The 16006-nt window shown below is 37.8% G+C and overlaps 1 long non-coding RNA gene across 1 annotated transcript; it reads right to left on the reverse strand.

Annotated features, from left to right (window-relative positions):
• Positions 1–3822: 3822 nt before the first annotated feature.
• On the reverse strand, positions 3823–8101 carry LOC102307565. Its single transcript, XR_001336716.2, has 8 exons — positions 8049–8101; positions 7909–7948; positions 7148–7423; positions 6806–6905; positions 6571–6674; positions 6357–6413; positions 5777–6133; positions 3823–5643 (listed from the first exon to the last, which is right to left on the reverse strand). It is a non-coding gene; the product is annotated as an uncharacterized LOC102307565 (long non-coding RNA).
• Positions 8102–16006: the final 7905 nt, after the last annotated feature.

Consider the following 16006-nt stretch of genomic DNA (forward strand, 5'->3'; position numbering starts at 1 on the left):
ACAAAATTAAGTAATATGATGAGTAAAATATTTTTTAAAAAGTCAATGGTGAGACAATTTTCTAAAAACAGACTATTTACACAGAAATGAACACTGTTCTGATCATGTATATGTGTTAATATGATGAATTTAATTTAATTGCATGACATTAATGCAAACGTTATTTAACTGTATGTATGAACATAACATATTTAGCTTCATACATGCAGCTAAATAGCCTCCCTATGAATATTCATTGTTGTTACCATCAAATTTGATATCATGTACTCGAGGAAAAAAACATGAAAAAACAAAACTGGGAGGGGTATCGAAACGCAGTCCACTATGCGTTTTGAGGAGAAAATTACATAGAGCAAAGAAAAGTTTAACCCTTTCATGCATGAATTATGATGATGTCAATCAGGATTTCTTTTCTTAAGTATTTTTATTCATCTTTAGGCATGAAAAGATGAATAAAAATACTTAAGAAAATAAATCCTGATTGAGGTTGTCATAATTCACACATGACAGGGTTAAATAACAATAATTACAATGAAACACATACAGTAACATTAAACGACCAGTGGGTGGCAGGGTATGGAGTGACACATTAATGCCCAATGTAGTGGTTTATGTGCAAGTATACCATCAACACTGACACAATAGCTGTCCACTGTAGTGACCAGTATGTGTGAAAGAGTTATTTGGAGTGAACAAAATTCATTGCTGCGTGCAAGAAATGTATTTCAGTGTCTGCTATTTATCCATACACACACACAATAACAGCCCCGCTCTCTCAGTTGTTGGCGTTTGCTCTCGCTCAGATCTCTGCTCTATGTGCTGACGGACATCTGTGGACCTGCTCTCAGTGTGTTGCTCCTGCTCTCAACATCTCTGCACCCTCAACTTTTTCTGTAGTGCCCTGCAGACTGTTCACAAAGCTGAGGGATCTGGGACTTAACAGCCGTCTGTGTGCATGGGTGTTGGACTTCCTCACTGGCAGAACTCAGGTGGTGAGGGTGGGCAGGTGCTTCTCCAACAGCATCACCATCAACACAGGAGCACCTCAGGGATGTGTCCTCTCGCCACTGCTCTACTCCCTCTACACTTCAGACTGTGTGGCCACCCATGGCTCCAACACCATTGTGAAGTTTGCTGACGACACAGTGGTGTTGGGTGCCATCTCCAACAACGATGAGGCGGCCTACATGGATGAAGTGAAGAATCTGGCATCGTGGTGCCAGGACAACCACCTCCAGCTGAACGTCAGCAAGACCAAGGAGCTGGTGGTGGACTTCAGAAGGGGTCAGCACAGAGACTACAAGCCCATTATCATCAATGGAGCTCCAGTGGAGAGGGTGCAGTCCTTCAAGTATCTTGGTGTCCACATCTCCTCAGACCTGACATGGGCTGCCCACATTCAGGTCCAGACCAAAAAGGCTAGGCAGCGCCTGTATCACCTACGACAACTGAGGAAGTTCAGGGTCTCTCCAAAGATCCTCAGGATTTTCTATACAGGCGCTGTGGAGAGCATCCTCACACAGAACATGACATCGTGGTTTGGGAACAGCTGTGTGAAGGACCAAAAAGCTCTCCAGAGAGTGATCCGTACAGCAGAACGCTGCTGCAGGATTGCTCTCCCCCCGCTTCAGGACACCTACACCAGGAGATGCCGGACTAGAGCAGCGCAGATACTGAAGGACCCGTCCCATCCTGGCAACAAACTGTTCCAACTTCTGCAATCTGGTAGAAGGTTCCGCATCATCCGGGCAAGGACAGAGAGACTCAAGAGGAGCTTCTATCCCCAAGCCATCCGTGCCCTAAACACACACACCCGCCCTCTCACATCATCTATAATTGACTGAGACAGGACTCTCTTCCAGACACTCTAAACCAAGGCACAATGTACATTTCAATTCCTTTAATTTTAAATATGTTTATATTGTCTATCCTGTAAAATAGTCAGATGTCTATTCATATTAATGTACAGAATTCATGTCGAGGAGCGTGTCAGGCTACATTTCACTGTGTGTTATACTTGTATAACTATGCATGTGACAAATAAAGAACCTTGAACCTTGAACCTTGTACTCGTTATAAATGTGCGACAAAACCAACTGATCACAGACTTGGGTGCAAAAACTCTGATTGGCTGTTTTGGTCTCCAATCAGCTCGGTAGCTACTGCATGCCGGAAACACTGTCCAAAGTGTAGTTAAACCCATTTTCGGTTAGTATTTTATTTTATTTTAAATATGTAATTTTTTAAGACTATTGTTAGTTTTAATCTAATTTAAACCAAACCACTCCACTGGATTTAGCTACACTTTGTGAATATTTGATGTGGTACAGATGGAGAAGGCTGTGAGTCATTCCAGCAGGCAGAAGCAACTTCTCCAGAAAAGCAAAGAGGAGGTGGATGCACTAAAATGTTCTCTACAGGTCAAAGAGTGGGAAATGCAGGCATCATCATCATCACGGAAAAACTGCTACTTCAGCTCAGGTTGGGCAACGCCCAAACCAATGAGAGGATGCTTGCAAACAGGGTGGCCAGCTTGGAGGCACAGGTTGGTATTGCTGTTTGAAGCACTGAGCAGAAATATGAGCACAGATATAAGCACGTACACTTTTTCATTCTGATATGTTTTCTATCATTATATCTTTACTTTTAGTTGGGTTCTGCTGACCATACCTTTAAAGTGCACAATGAGACTCTGTTCACTGTGTTTCTTTGAGGTCCTGAACACAAACTCGAGTGTTTGCAAGAGAGCACAAGAGAAGAGAGCCATGAAGTGTGAAGATGCCAGCAGGATTAATGCGCAATAGGAGAATCAAATGTAAGCACAAAGGTAGCCCAAATAATAACAGTGACTCGTGTAAAGTTTCATGACTGACTCCTGTGTGCTTGTGATGTTATTGCAGTGAAAACCTACCTTAAACTACTTTTGTGGTAGTTGCAGTAGTTACCAGTCACCAGGACCATGAGGAGCACAACACAGAGGACCCCCTTAGAAAAAAAAAAAACTCATGCAGGAAAACTTCAGTGCCCTGTAAATTAAAAAAATAAAAATTTAAGCTGTGTTATCTCTTTCTCTCTGCATTTACAAAGCACTGTCTACACTTACTGTAGACCCTTCCAGTAATTAATAAATAACTCTTCTTAATTGTAGGCAAATGTTATAAAACTGGATTACAGGATTATTTTATTTATATTTAATTACTTCACACACCTTTCAGAAACCTTGAGTATGAATGAATTTGTAAATTTTACTTTTCATCTTTCACGACTTGTGCTGAAGATGATATGGAAGTGGATTCAGCCCCAAATAATTCAGCTTCATCTTTCAAACTTTGCAGAACCAAGCAGGTTATGAACTTCACTGGGCACTAGTTTAGCTCAGTGAGTGAGCAGGCACCATGTGCCGCATGGCTGCAGGGTAGTGCGAACTGGGCAGGATTAACTGTCACATTTTATTTGTAGTGTGAACACAGCGTGTGTGTGTGGAGATGTTTGACACACCTGCAAGAAGCTATGCCACTAACCAACTCACTGGTCTTCCAGGTTACAGAGAGAGCACCGCCTCTGCAGAGTATAAGTAAACGCCTGGGGTGCCCACATGAGTACAGCACCGGCTTGCTACATTTTAGCAAAAACATAATCAAAAGTTAATAGTTTATAAAATTGAGATGTTATACTTGGAGCTTGTCTGAAAAGTCCTGAGCTCTTGTTCACATGTTCACTGCACCGCAGGGTTCACTATAAAGCTTAACAATTAAAATGTCAAATCAAAGTGCTGCAAGCTGAAATTCTGTATGAAAACAGTATTTTTAATGCAGTATTTAATTAAGCACATTATCATACTTTTCCTCAGGACTCTTTCTTTATGGAAAAGTTAAAAAGTGATCAGTTGTTAAAATAAGATTTGGCTTTAAGAACCATGATTTAGGGGGGAGATGAAGAAATGTCATCCCGGCAATGACTGGGAGGAGGCCCCGGGGCAGACCCAGGACACGCTGGAGAGATTCTATCTGGCGGCTGGTCAGAAAAGCTGGAGGAGGTGGCTTGGAAGGAGGTCTGCGTAGGCTGCTGCCCCCGCAAACTGCCCCCAGATAAGTGGAAGAAGATGGATGAACAAACGGCATTATGATTACGAAGGCTGAACAATTATGGCAAAAATCCTAATCACATTATTTTGGTCATTATTGGTCTCACTTACTTTGCAGACTTTGGGGGAAAGAACACCAGCTGCTTTTATTTGAATTTCTTTCCCTTTAAATTAGGGATGCACCGATACCGGTATCTGGTATCGGCCTCGATACCACATTTTCTAAGGTTACAGTCACAACCGAAAGAGATGGTGGAAGACTTTGGGAAGACCAAGGCCAATTTAAACCAGTTCTGTTCTGGAAGAATTTGCTTTTTTGTGGCAATGGAAAAAGTACAAAGTGTATCAGCTGTACTTGTTCTGCCCTGCAAGAAAGGACATAGGAGACTACTTCTTGATGAAACTTGAATGATTTAATGTTTTCACAATTTTTTTCCATTTTTTAAAAACCTGTTTGCTGTTGCAGTTTTCTTCGCACACAGTTGTAAAGAAAACTGCACCCAGGTAGCCAATTCAGAAGTCTGGCTTACGCAGGAAAACCACTCTGTAACTCCCTACAGTGAGTTAGTGAGAGAAAGATGTTGTACAAACTATGGACCACACCTCACATCTGCTGCATTGTCTTACTGGTTAAATAGTCTCATCAATATATTTGAATATATAATTAGAATCTATCGTATTAAAATAATTGTTACAATACAAATTATATATCACAATGAAAAAGACAATAATAGTAATATTTCAGATGATTTACATTCATATTTGTTTATACACTATTGCTGTTTTACGTTAAAAATAGTACAGTCTTATATTTAAAGTAGATTATGATGTTTAGCAAATGTCGCACTGAGACCCCAAACAGTGTAATTGTTACTGCCAGGCACCAGAAAATGATGTGGCATGTTTGAGGCAGTGCAATAAAGGTAACATTTATTAACAAGGATATTAAAAGAACCAAGGTAAAAACCCTAAACCCTGAAACCCCAAATAAAAGGAATATATGACAAAACTAAACAAAATGCAGCTTCATCTACTCCACTGTACCATTCTTACCAGGTGAGCAATCAACTATAACTAAACATGAAACAAATGATCGATTTTTTTCCCCCAACAAAGCCTTTAAAAACATCAGATTCAGTCCCGTGACCAAGTGACTACTGAAATGCACAACAAACTGATAATAACAAACCACACTGATAATATGTGGGAACTCCTCTAGGTGCCTTCTGTTGGAGAGGCCAAAGATAACAGAGGTTAACAGCCATTAAGTTGTATTTTAATACCAACAAGGCGATTCCCAAAGAGCTATTTGCTACACAGCATGCTGAACTTTTAACAAAATATAAGGAAACTCTACAAGTGGAGAACAAAATGACAAGAGGCAGGCTTAAAAGACGATCTATAACAGATGAAAAGTATCTGACATTGTTATGAGATAGGACACAAATCCAGCAAAGACCTGACACAGGTTCTAAGAGAGCTGCCCCTTCAGTTGATCCATCTACTGTTCAGTGAAGCCTGATCAGGAACTGTCACAATGTGACTGTCAAGGAGTCATTCTTAAGAAAGGGAAATGGAAATGATTACAATTCAAATCATAATTACATCATTTTAATGGAAGTTTCATTTTATTTTATTTTTTAAGCATGAAACTGATAACAATATTATACAGGATTGTTCTTTAATGCTCACCTTGACAGATGAAAGGTAGTCTGTCATGGCAGTTGGCATCCAGCAGCTTAATTTCTTGTTGCTCAGTCAGGATCATCTTTGCACAGTGGTTATTTGAGTCAGCTATGCTTCTGTTCCACTCAGGATAAATGCCTTTGGACTTTGAAATCCACATCCACTCCTTATCTTTGCCAAAAACTGAGCGTTCCAGGCCAATCCACACCCCTCGTTCCAGGTGTGTCTCATTTTGCAGGAGACTTTTCACTTCATCATTCACTGTTTGGTTGGTGATTTCAACCAGGGAGGTGTAGTCTGTCTGGCATTGCTCCAAGGCATCAATCCAACTTTTGTTTTCATGGTAGAACTCCAGGTTTGTAACTTGAGACAAAAAAAGCAAAGTGACATTTAACATGTGCTAACACTACAATAGGCCACAGCTTCCTGCTGTCTCCTTATTTATACAAAGCTCTGCTGACTCAGCCTGATAGTCAGGAATGTTTTGTATAGATTAATATATTGAGTCTACGGCATTATAATATATTAACATATACTAAATATATTAAAATGACTGTTTTCAGGCTGAAATATAAAAAAATTCCACCTGATGTAGCTGTACTCCTTGTAGACACACTAACATTGCAGGGCCTTTGATTTGAACCTGGACATAAGAAGAAAATGTAAAAATGTAAGCTTTAAAAACATATTTCAGTTTTACAAAAGAAAAAAAAATCCTGTTGTAACTATACAGTTTTTAATTATTTTTTTTATTTTTTATTTTTTTAGGAAAGGTGGATTGTGCTGACAAAAGTACTTGCCTGTATCTATACAGTCACTAATATTGTATACTTCATGGACATCTCGAAAATCTATGTTTACTGTTTTTGGAAATCGATTAGACACTGAGATATCAATCTTTTTTCTGTTGATAGAAAATACAGAGCTGTTTAAAAAGCATTGGACAAACATGAGAGAAATTCTATAAGAGATAACACATCTGCATCTTCTGTAGTATTATATTTAAAGAGCTCAGTGCGCAAAAAACATATTTACCCTGAAATACAGTTGGTTGGCTTTTGGCTGAGAGGATTAATGGTAACTCCGCTGTTGCAACTTCCACAAATGTTATCACCATCAGAAACCTTTACACACCCTGCAGAAAACAAAACAAATGAATCCACATGAAGAGGTGTGGCACGTGCCTTTAAAAACTACTGTGTCACTTCAGATTTTGTACTTGCTGAATTAAATAAATGTGAATAAATTGTTACAGCAAGTATACTTTAAAATCCATTTGCTGCAGACACTTCTTGCTTTATTTCAGGAATAAAATTATGTTTAAGCTACTAATATTCTGTCAATGGAAGAATATGCTGTGAAGTTGAGATTTCTTACCAGCTTCTACCTGCACAGTCAAAAGAAAACTGCTGGTTGTGTATGTGATTATAGGACATGTTTTAGAAATCACCCCAGGGTTACTGAGTTTAGTGGCTTCCAGTGTGACTTGGTTAACTTTGGGACCACCGCATTCAAATTTCAAAATCCATTTGCCATCTATGCAGTTGCAATTTTGGTTAATAATGCCTCCAACAGGGCACCGATCACAGGGAGTGATTTTGATTTTTCCATATGCAGAGTTTGGTGTTGAAAAACAGGGCAGCAGGCTCACTGCTGTAACACAGGAAGATCACATCAGGTCTGAGGACAGTTTCCATTTAGGTGTTTGCTAAAGTGATAATTTTCTTCTTCTACAATAAATATAAAATAATTCACAGATGTAAGAAAAATATAAACAAAACATGTACAAAAGTCAGTATTTTTGTAACTATTCTTTTTTCATTGTCCTTTCTTCCATTTTCCTTTTTGCCAAAACGTTCCCATGCCATAGAAAGAGCCAAGCGATGGGATCAGTGCCACTGTCTGTTAGATCTCTCTCCAAGTGCAAATGTATTTATTTATGTACTTTAAAAACATCTTTGTTTTATTATATATAGACACATTTGTTTGTTTAATGCATTGGTAAATAGAATGAAGAACATAAAGAAATAGATAGTGAAATAGAAATGTGTTAAAATGGATCTGCATGGCTAGATCTAACCTATGACCTTTTAAGTAATCTTTTAAATTACAAGTTACTGTTATAACAATAAACATACCTAGCTGCAGTAATGATAGATGAATCACATGTGCCATGGTCTGTAACATGCAAAAAAGTAGAAAATTGAGTAATAATGAATCATCATATCAAGAGTTTATAAAGTTTGTTTTCTAAGTTTAGTAACACTTCAGTACTTACAGTCTTTGCAGAGATCTTTGTTAACTGTAAATATCCAGAGTGTTTGAAGAAACCTCCCCACTGTCCTTTGGCTTGTTGCTCAAATCCAAAATGGAAATTCATGGAAATGTCAACAGGAGTGACTTTGCATCGCTGATTATATCATCATGTAAATGTGTTCTCATCCTCCTCAAATCTAATAATGAGGTTTTTTGTCCCTTAAGGTACTGTGGATGTGCAATATTACAACTGTATTAAGGTGAATCAATCATGACTGATACAGAAGAAGATTTTAATTTTATATCTTGCTTAAGAAAATCCATACAGCAGAAAACAACAGTTTTTTGTTTGTTTTTTGTCATTATGTTAGTTTTAATTGCAGGCATTCCTGTGAACAGTAATCATCATCACCCCATAAATGAATGCACAGCACATTACATTTTGCAGTGGTTGCCCTGAAAGTGTAGTTGTTAAACTATGAGGACTTTAGAAGGACTTCTTCACCACGTTAGCTTAAAGCGAGTTCTAACGCTTCTCTCAGCTCTGAAAATATTTAGATTTTATTTGTTGTTGTTTGTTTCTATTTGTCATTATTATCTGGTCCTTTTATCAGTGTGGTCCCATTTCCAATCAACAGCTTAGTTAACATTAAATTTTCCATGTATTGACTTGAGAAAAATGTCCCTGTTTCCACATTCAGTGGTGTCAGAGGTAGATCGTATGCCTAGTCAAATAGGAAGAAAATATATCCTTATCAGTTTTAATGTTACAAACAAATGTATCACATAACCAGGGTACACTGGAAAAAAGCCTCTTTCATGTTATGAATGACCAGTTCATCCATCACTACATGATTTCTGTTGCTGAACTGACTTAATACAATATGTTTAAATAAATGATGCTGACTTTTGACCTTTAGGGATCTGATAGTTTACTATACTTTACAGAGATGTGAACAGATCTATAAAACAAACTATGTTTAAAATATTCTATTTTTCCCCTCTTGCAAAATTTAAGATCTGTGTCTAAGCTGTTCCATGCACAGTAACATATTACTACTTCATGTTCTAAATCTACTAATAAAATGTACACTCCTTGCAACAATCTCAATGGTAACAATGATAATAAAAACAGAACTGCACTTATAACCTTTATTTCTTCTTTAATAGTGGCCAATATATGCATTTATATTTATTGGAAGCATTTAAAGTATCTGTACTCTGAGTTGGCGGATGGGATTAATATTTTTTCACTTTGTCTGATTCATCCCAAACATGTTCTATCAGGTTGAGGCCAGCATTAAGAGATCCTTTCACTGGAACAAAGGGGCTGAGCCCAACCCCTAAAAAACAACCCTACACTATGATCCACCAAACATTATACTTTGTACAATGCAGTAAGACTAGTACCATTCTCTTTGCAACTGCAAATGGTTGCCTCAGGAAAGGCATCTGATTAAAAGCTCATCGTCAAGAATGAGCCTGCCATAATAGATTGGTGGAGGCACGTCCACCACCAGTGCTGTTGGCCAGCAGGGTGTTGGTGGACACTATGACACGGTTAGCTAAAGACAGATGCAAGGAATAGGGTGAGATGGAGACAGATGATCCACTGTGGTAACCCTTAAAGGGAGCATCCCAAGAGACATATTTTTATCTTTGTATGTCACAGAAATCTTATATACAGTCTGGTGCAACTAAACATGACACAAACAACTAGAGCCTGAACTGGATCAATATCACTTGAAGTATGAGTATTTATTTTGTTGAGCTATTTTAATAAAATTCAGAAAAACAGACTTACAAGTGTACCTATAACTAATAAGTTTCCTTGGTAACTTTGGATAATGGTCTAATTCGATAGAGATGGATAATTTTTTAGTAATTACTGAATTTGAAACTGTTTTCAGAAGCACGTGTCCATAAAAGAAGAAAACCTCACTTGAAGTGTGAGAAGGTTAATTTACAGTAACTTTAACTCATTTTGTGGTGGTTTGTTTCTCTACTAGCTTGTTGGTGGATCTCACACAACACTGTCTCACATTGTGACAGAACAACATGGTGTGTTTCTTACATAAACACACAAATAGGTGTCCACTCTTCTTTTAAACAGTACGAACAGTTTAATAATTATACATTTTAATAAACGTTCTGTTATGGAAATGCATTTTTCTTTAAGTTTTGATTTAACTTCTTTTTTGGTTCTTCTAAATTAACAGATGGTGCAAAGGATGAAAATCTGAAGACTGGTTCATTCACAACAACACAGACGAAACACAATTTATTTTAAAAATCATCGTCCGTTAGGACTTCTTTTTACAGGCATCTTTAATTTTTTTTTTATTGTATAAATGTTGTTAATAAAATAATTTAAATGATCTGGTTTTTGCTATCAGATTGATCTACATGAGAATTTGTTTATCACACAACAACTTCATTTTGATGGTTAATATATTTGTGATTAATGAAAGTTTAACCATGTAATTTCACTGCTAACCTATAAAACCAAGAGTGCCCAACCGCGGCTCTCGTGCTGTTTGTGGTTGTCTTTTTTTAAATGTGCGTGTTTGCTTTGTTTGTGTTTAATCCAGTATTTTCATCAAATACGCCTGTGCATGTGAAAAAATACCGCAAAGTTTTCCAGTAGGGGCAACATCATTTGAGTATTCAAATTATGTCATGCTCGCTCTCAAAACAGCAGGGAAAAAATGCACAGCAAAACAAAAATATGAAGAAGAACACAGAATGTTTTTAACAGAGTGGGAGAGTTTTTGTTGTTGTTGTTGAATGTAATGGCAAGTCATCCTGCCTCATATGCCAGGCGTCATTAGCGCATTCCAAAGCTTCAGATCTTCATTCAGCATCACTTCAGCTCACTCCATGCTAACATCGACCAGGAATTTCCAAAAGGGACTGAACTTCGCAAGCACGAGTTGGTCACTTTGAAAAGTCAGGCAGAAAAGCAGATACAGTTTTTCCAAAAATATACAAAGTGCTCGCTCTGACCTTCAAGCATGTGCTTATTTTAATTTTGCAATGGATGAGAGTTGTGACACACAAAACAAGCCTCATTTGGCAGTAAATGCATGGTCTGTTTCAAATGAGTGTGTGATCAAAGAAGAACTCCTTGATATTGTGCCATTAAAAGACACACCCCGAGCCATATAGGTGAAAGAAACAATGATGGCTGTGTTTGTGAAAAGCAAATCTGCACATACCAAAACTAATGCAATAGATACAGATGGAGCTACTGCAAAAAAAAAGCTATTCATAAAACATAAACTTTTTAAAAAAAAATATGTTTATTAAGATTTTGATATAAATGAAAAAACACAAACGGACAACACACCAGCAAGGACAAAAACACAAATAAGGCAAAAGATTACACTGCAGCAACAAAAATACTACTTCAACACTGACAATAAACAGAAGTAAAAGCTGCGATCGATCAAAGAGAACTTTGTTTTAATACATGATCTAAAAAAGGTTGTCACACATCAAAGAACTTACTAAGTTTGCCCTCTAATGTATACCTAATCCTCTCCCTGTGCAGTAGAGCAGTCAGTTTTCTTAGCCACATTTTGAATTGAGGCACAGTGCCAGACCTCCAGAGAGTCAAAACAATTTTCTTAGCAATTATCATTCTGAACAAAACTGTAGTTTATGCAGCAGGGCGGAGGTGTTAAAGATGAAGAGGAAGACTCAAACAATGCAGTTATTGGGTCCGGCTCTAATGTGCAATTGTACATATCAGAAAAACATTTAAAGATGTCCAGCCAATAGTTGGACAATTTGGGGCAAGTCCAATGAGTAAGAGAGCCTTCTCCAAGTTTACAACGATCACATATAGGACTAAGAGAAGGAAAAATCCTGTGCAATTTAGTTTTTTAGTAATGAAATCTGCGAAGCACTTGGAATTAAATTAACTGAAGCCTTGAATTTATAGAACAAGAACGGATCCTACACAGACTCCTATCACACACCTCATCTCCAATTTGCAAACCCTGCTCCTCCTCCTGTCTTCAAAAAGTCAGATTTACAATTCAAATACTCAGAAAAAGCGTTCACAAAACCAGAAACCAACTTTTCAGAATCCTGGGAACTAAAAATTGACCCCTCTTCCGGAAGAGATGGAAAGTTGAGGACACTCTGACGAACATAGTATCTTATCTGTAAATAAAAGAAAATGTGACGCATGTAATATATAAGTCTTTGAGAGTAAGTATACATTTTTGTGTCTAGACCTCAAATGAGGCATCTAAACATGAGGGTAGAAATGCATGATTCCAATATATTGGAGTATGAATCGAAGTGTCTGGTAGAGCACAACCTTTTTTGATCCGACAGATTTTAACGCAGTTTGAAACTATAAAATTTATTTAAATTATAAAACATAAACTTTTCGGGATGCTGGTTATAAATAATAACAATAATAATAATAATAATAATGATAATTATTATTATTATTATTATTGTCTGTTTAACAGCAGATGCGATGTGTTTTCAGCGGTTTGTACAAAATCTCACTAACGAACTGCAGGGGGTACAGAGTGGTTCCCAATCTGCTACCCTGCTCCATAATCCACAATAATAATAACAGATGTGACCCACAGAAACAGTTGGGAAAACAATCAAAAGATCAAACAGTCTTTTGACCAAGCCAATAAGCTCATAATGACAGACCACACTGATAATATGTGCAAACTGCCCTCTGGCTTTAAAGTGGACAGGCCAAAGACAGCACAGTTACAGGCATAAAATAGTATTTTTGAACCAACAAGGTGATTCCCCAAGAGCTGTTAGCTGGAATGCTAGAAAATCTGGACATGGTGAGCGGTGGTTCCTTAACAATGTTGAAGAAACCAGACAAATGAAGAAAAGAAGTGTCAGGCCCCTACAGCAGCAGATGAACAGTATTGTGTCATTAAGAAATAGCTTTTTGACTCGAGCTTAATGAAGAGCTTTGGATGTCCTTCAAGACGCTTGGAGAACTATTCCTGAAGACTACTTAGAGAAATGACAACAAAGCTTAACTAAGACAGTTACATATAGAGCTGTAGTCAGAAGTTTACATAAACTCACTGGGCATGAATGGTAAGGTAATTTTGTCTTTTTAATGATTTCGTTGATCTGATTTGTACACTTTCCTCCCAGTGTGAATTAGAGAAAGAGAATCCCAATTCATGTTTTTTTAAGTCATTAAAGATGTATGCTATACAATGTTTACACCCTTTCTGGCACATTATTTGACATGTCTCCATGACAACAGTTCAATGTCTAGACCACAGATGCTTTGTTTTTGACTAAAGCACAGGTCCTGCAGTTGTTGATGACTGAATCCAGAGTTTTCCTGGTACTTTGAGTAGAGGTCACGAGGGCCTTCTCCAAGATCTGTAAAAAAAACAACCAAAAAAAAACCCCAAACCGCAATATTAATTAAAAGTTAATAATATCCAAAAATATTCTTTCAGAAGAAGCTTCTGCTTTCAGGCTGTAAGACTAATATTTTACGTTTTTGCATCAGCATCATTATGGCCATGTCTCTTTTTTAAATGGAAAAAAAAAGAAAGAAAAAGAAGCAGAAAACTGATAACAGTATTATACCAGACTGTTCTTTAATGCTCACCTTGACAGATGAAAGGTAGTCTGTCATGGCAGTTGGCATCCAGCAGCTTAATTTCTTGTAGCTCAGTCAGGATCATCTTTGCACAGTGGTTATTTGAGTCAGCTATGCTTCTGTTCCACTCAGGATAAATGTCTTTGGACTTTGAAATCCACATCCACTTCTTATCTTTGCCAAAAACTGAGCGTTCCAGGCCAATCCACACCCCTCGTTGCAGGTGTGTCTCATTTTGCAGGAGACTTTTCACTTCATCATTCACTGTTCGGTTGGTGATTTCAACCAGGGAGGAGTAGTCTGTCTGGCATTGCTCCAAGGCATCAATCCAACTTTTGTTTTCATGGTAGAACTGCAGATTTTTAACTGGAGACAAAAAAATGCAAAGTGACATTTAAGATATGCTAACACTACAACAGGCAGTGTTGGGACTAACGTGTTAAGTAACGCGTTACAGTAACTACGTTATTATTGTGGTAACGAGCACGGTAACTAGTTATTATACCAAAATCAGGAACGTGTTAATCGTTACTGGGATTTAGATAGGCTCGTTATTCGTTACTTTGTGTGGTGGCTATCGCGGAGTTTCCACAGATTCAGCAAAATTAGCAAGTGGTGGAGGCCAGCAGGTGGATGAGGGAAAGGGGAGGCAGGAGGAGCCGGCCGCCGGTCCAAGCGTCAGGTGAACTGAACTTCAGGTAAGAAGTTATGACCTGCAGTCTCTCTGGGTCAGATATAAACCAAGTTTAGGAGTTTATTTTCGTTGTGCTGACTTTTTCGTACTGGGTACTAGCTAGCATGATGGAGTTTCTATACAGCTGGGTGGGTGCTATGAAGTTAATGATGTTGAACTTTATTTTGTTCATAAGGTTAATTATTAGAGTTGCCAGCCGTCCCCTAAAAACGGAATCGTCTCATGGTCAGAGAAAATATTATGCATTTCGTATTGAGGTGAAAAGGAACAGTTTGTCCCGTAATTCAGCTAGAATGAAAAAGACACAAAGCTGGAGTTATTCTGTATTTGCTGCACAGCTGCCTCTTCCCCTTCTCATTCTCTCCCCCTCCCTCACCTGTTTCTGCTTCAATCATGAAACTGATCAATGATCAGCTGATCGGCTTTTCTCTCTTGCTTGTTTATCGCCCACTTCGTGCCAGAAAGAAGAAACCAGCGGATGTCGCGTTAAACAACAGCAGCACGTTTAAGCTTGATCAGCTGTTGTTAGAATTTATTTAATATTAATTTCTAGTATCAGCTGATGTTTGCTGGAGCCACAGCTGTAAAGCTGCTGGTCATGATGTCGGTTTGTATATCTGGTGAGAGGGAAACATGAAGATGAAACCAGGAGATGTCCTTACTGAATCATCAGAGCTGAACAGGTGATGGAGAAACAGGTTTACCTTTTAGGTGACATGAATGAGTTGAAGGGAAGTTATGAACTGTTTCTGAGAGACAAATAACACCAGGATCCTTTTTTTACGTAGCTGACAGCTGGTAACTGTGCAGGGGCGGGTCTAGCAAAGTTTTGCCGGGGTTTTCGTGTTGGATGTAAAAGGCGCACATGACGCTGTGACGTAGGCTAGAATCATGGCAGCAGTCAATGACGGTCCAGGCGTGGGATTTCTCTCGTGGAAATATGCACATTATCTTTTCCTTTCTATTGGTAGGTGGCACAGTGCACTTGTGGCAAGTAAGCAAGCTAGAAGACTGGCAAAGTTATGGAAGAACACATTAACAAGAGAATTCTGAGTAAAACCAAAGTTACTTTCCCTAGTAACTAGTTACTTTGAAAGTAACGAGTAACTTGAAGTAACTGAGTTACTTTTGATAGAAGTAACTAGTAATGTAACTAAGTTACTAATTTAAAGTAACTTACCCAACACTGACAATAGGTCACAGTTTCCTGCTGTCTCCTTATTTATGCAAAGCTCTGCTGACTCACCCTGATAGTCGGGGATGTTTTGTATAGATTAAAGTATTGAGTTTACAGCATTATAATATATTAACATATTATTTTATTCACATATGGTTAAAAGTAAATGACTGCTTTCAGGCTGAAATATAAACATTTCCACCTGATGTACCTGTATTTGTTGTAGCAACATTAACATTGCAGGTCCTTTGATTTGAACCTGCACATAAGAAGAAAAAGTAAAAATGCAGGCTTTAAAAACATATTTCAGTTTTACATAAGAAAAAAAGTCTTGTTGTAACTATACAGTGTGTAAATATACATGTATGTATAAAATTTTTACAGATTCATCTTATGTTGTATTTGTTTTCTTGTTTGTGGAAAAAAAAGTTTATTGTTTTGCACATCAACAATTTACTTTTGTTGTTTGAGAAAGAAAAACTATGTAGCAAA

The sequence above is a fragment of the Haplochromis burtoni genome, unplaced genomic scaffold (genome assembly GCF_018398535.1).
Source record: "Haplochromis burtoni strain Fernald_Lab_line unplaced genomic scaffold, NCSU_Asbu1 Contig_160, whole genome shotgun sequence".
NCBI classification, from domain to species: domain Eukaryota; kingdom Metazoa; phylum Chordata; class Actinopteri; order Cichliformes; family Cichlidae; genus Haplochromis; species Haplochromis burtoni.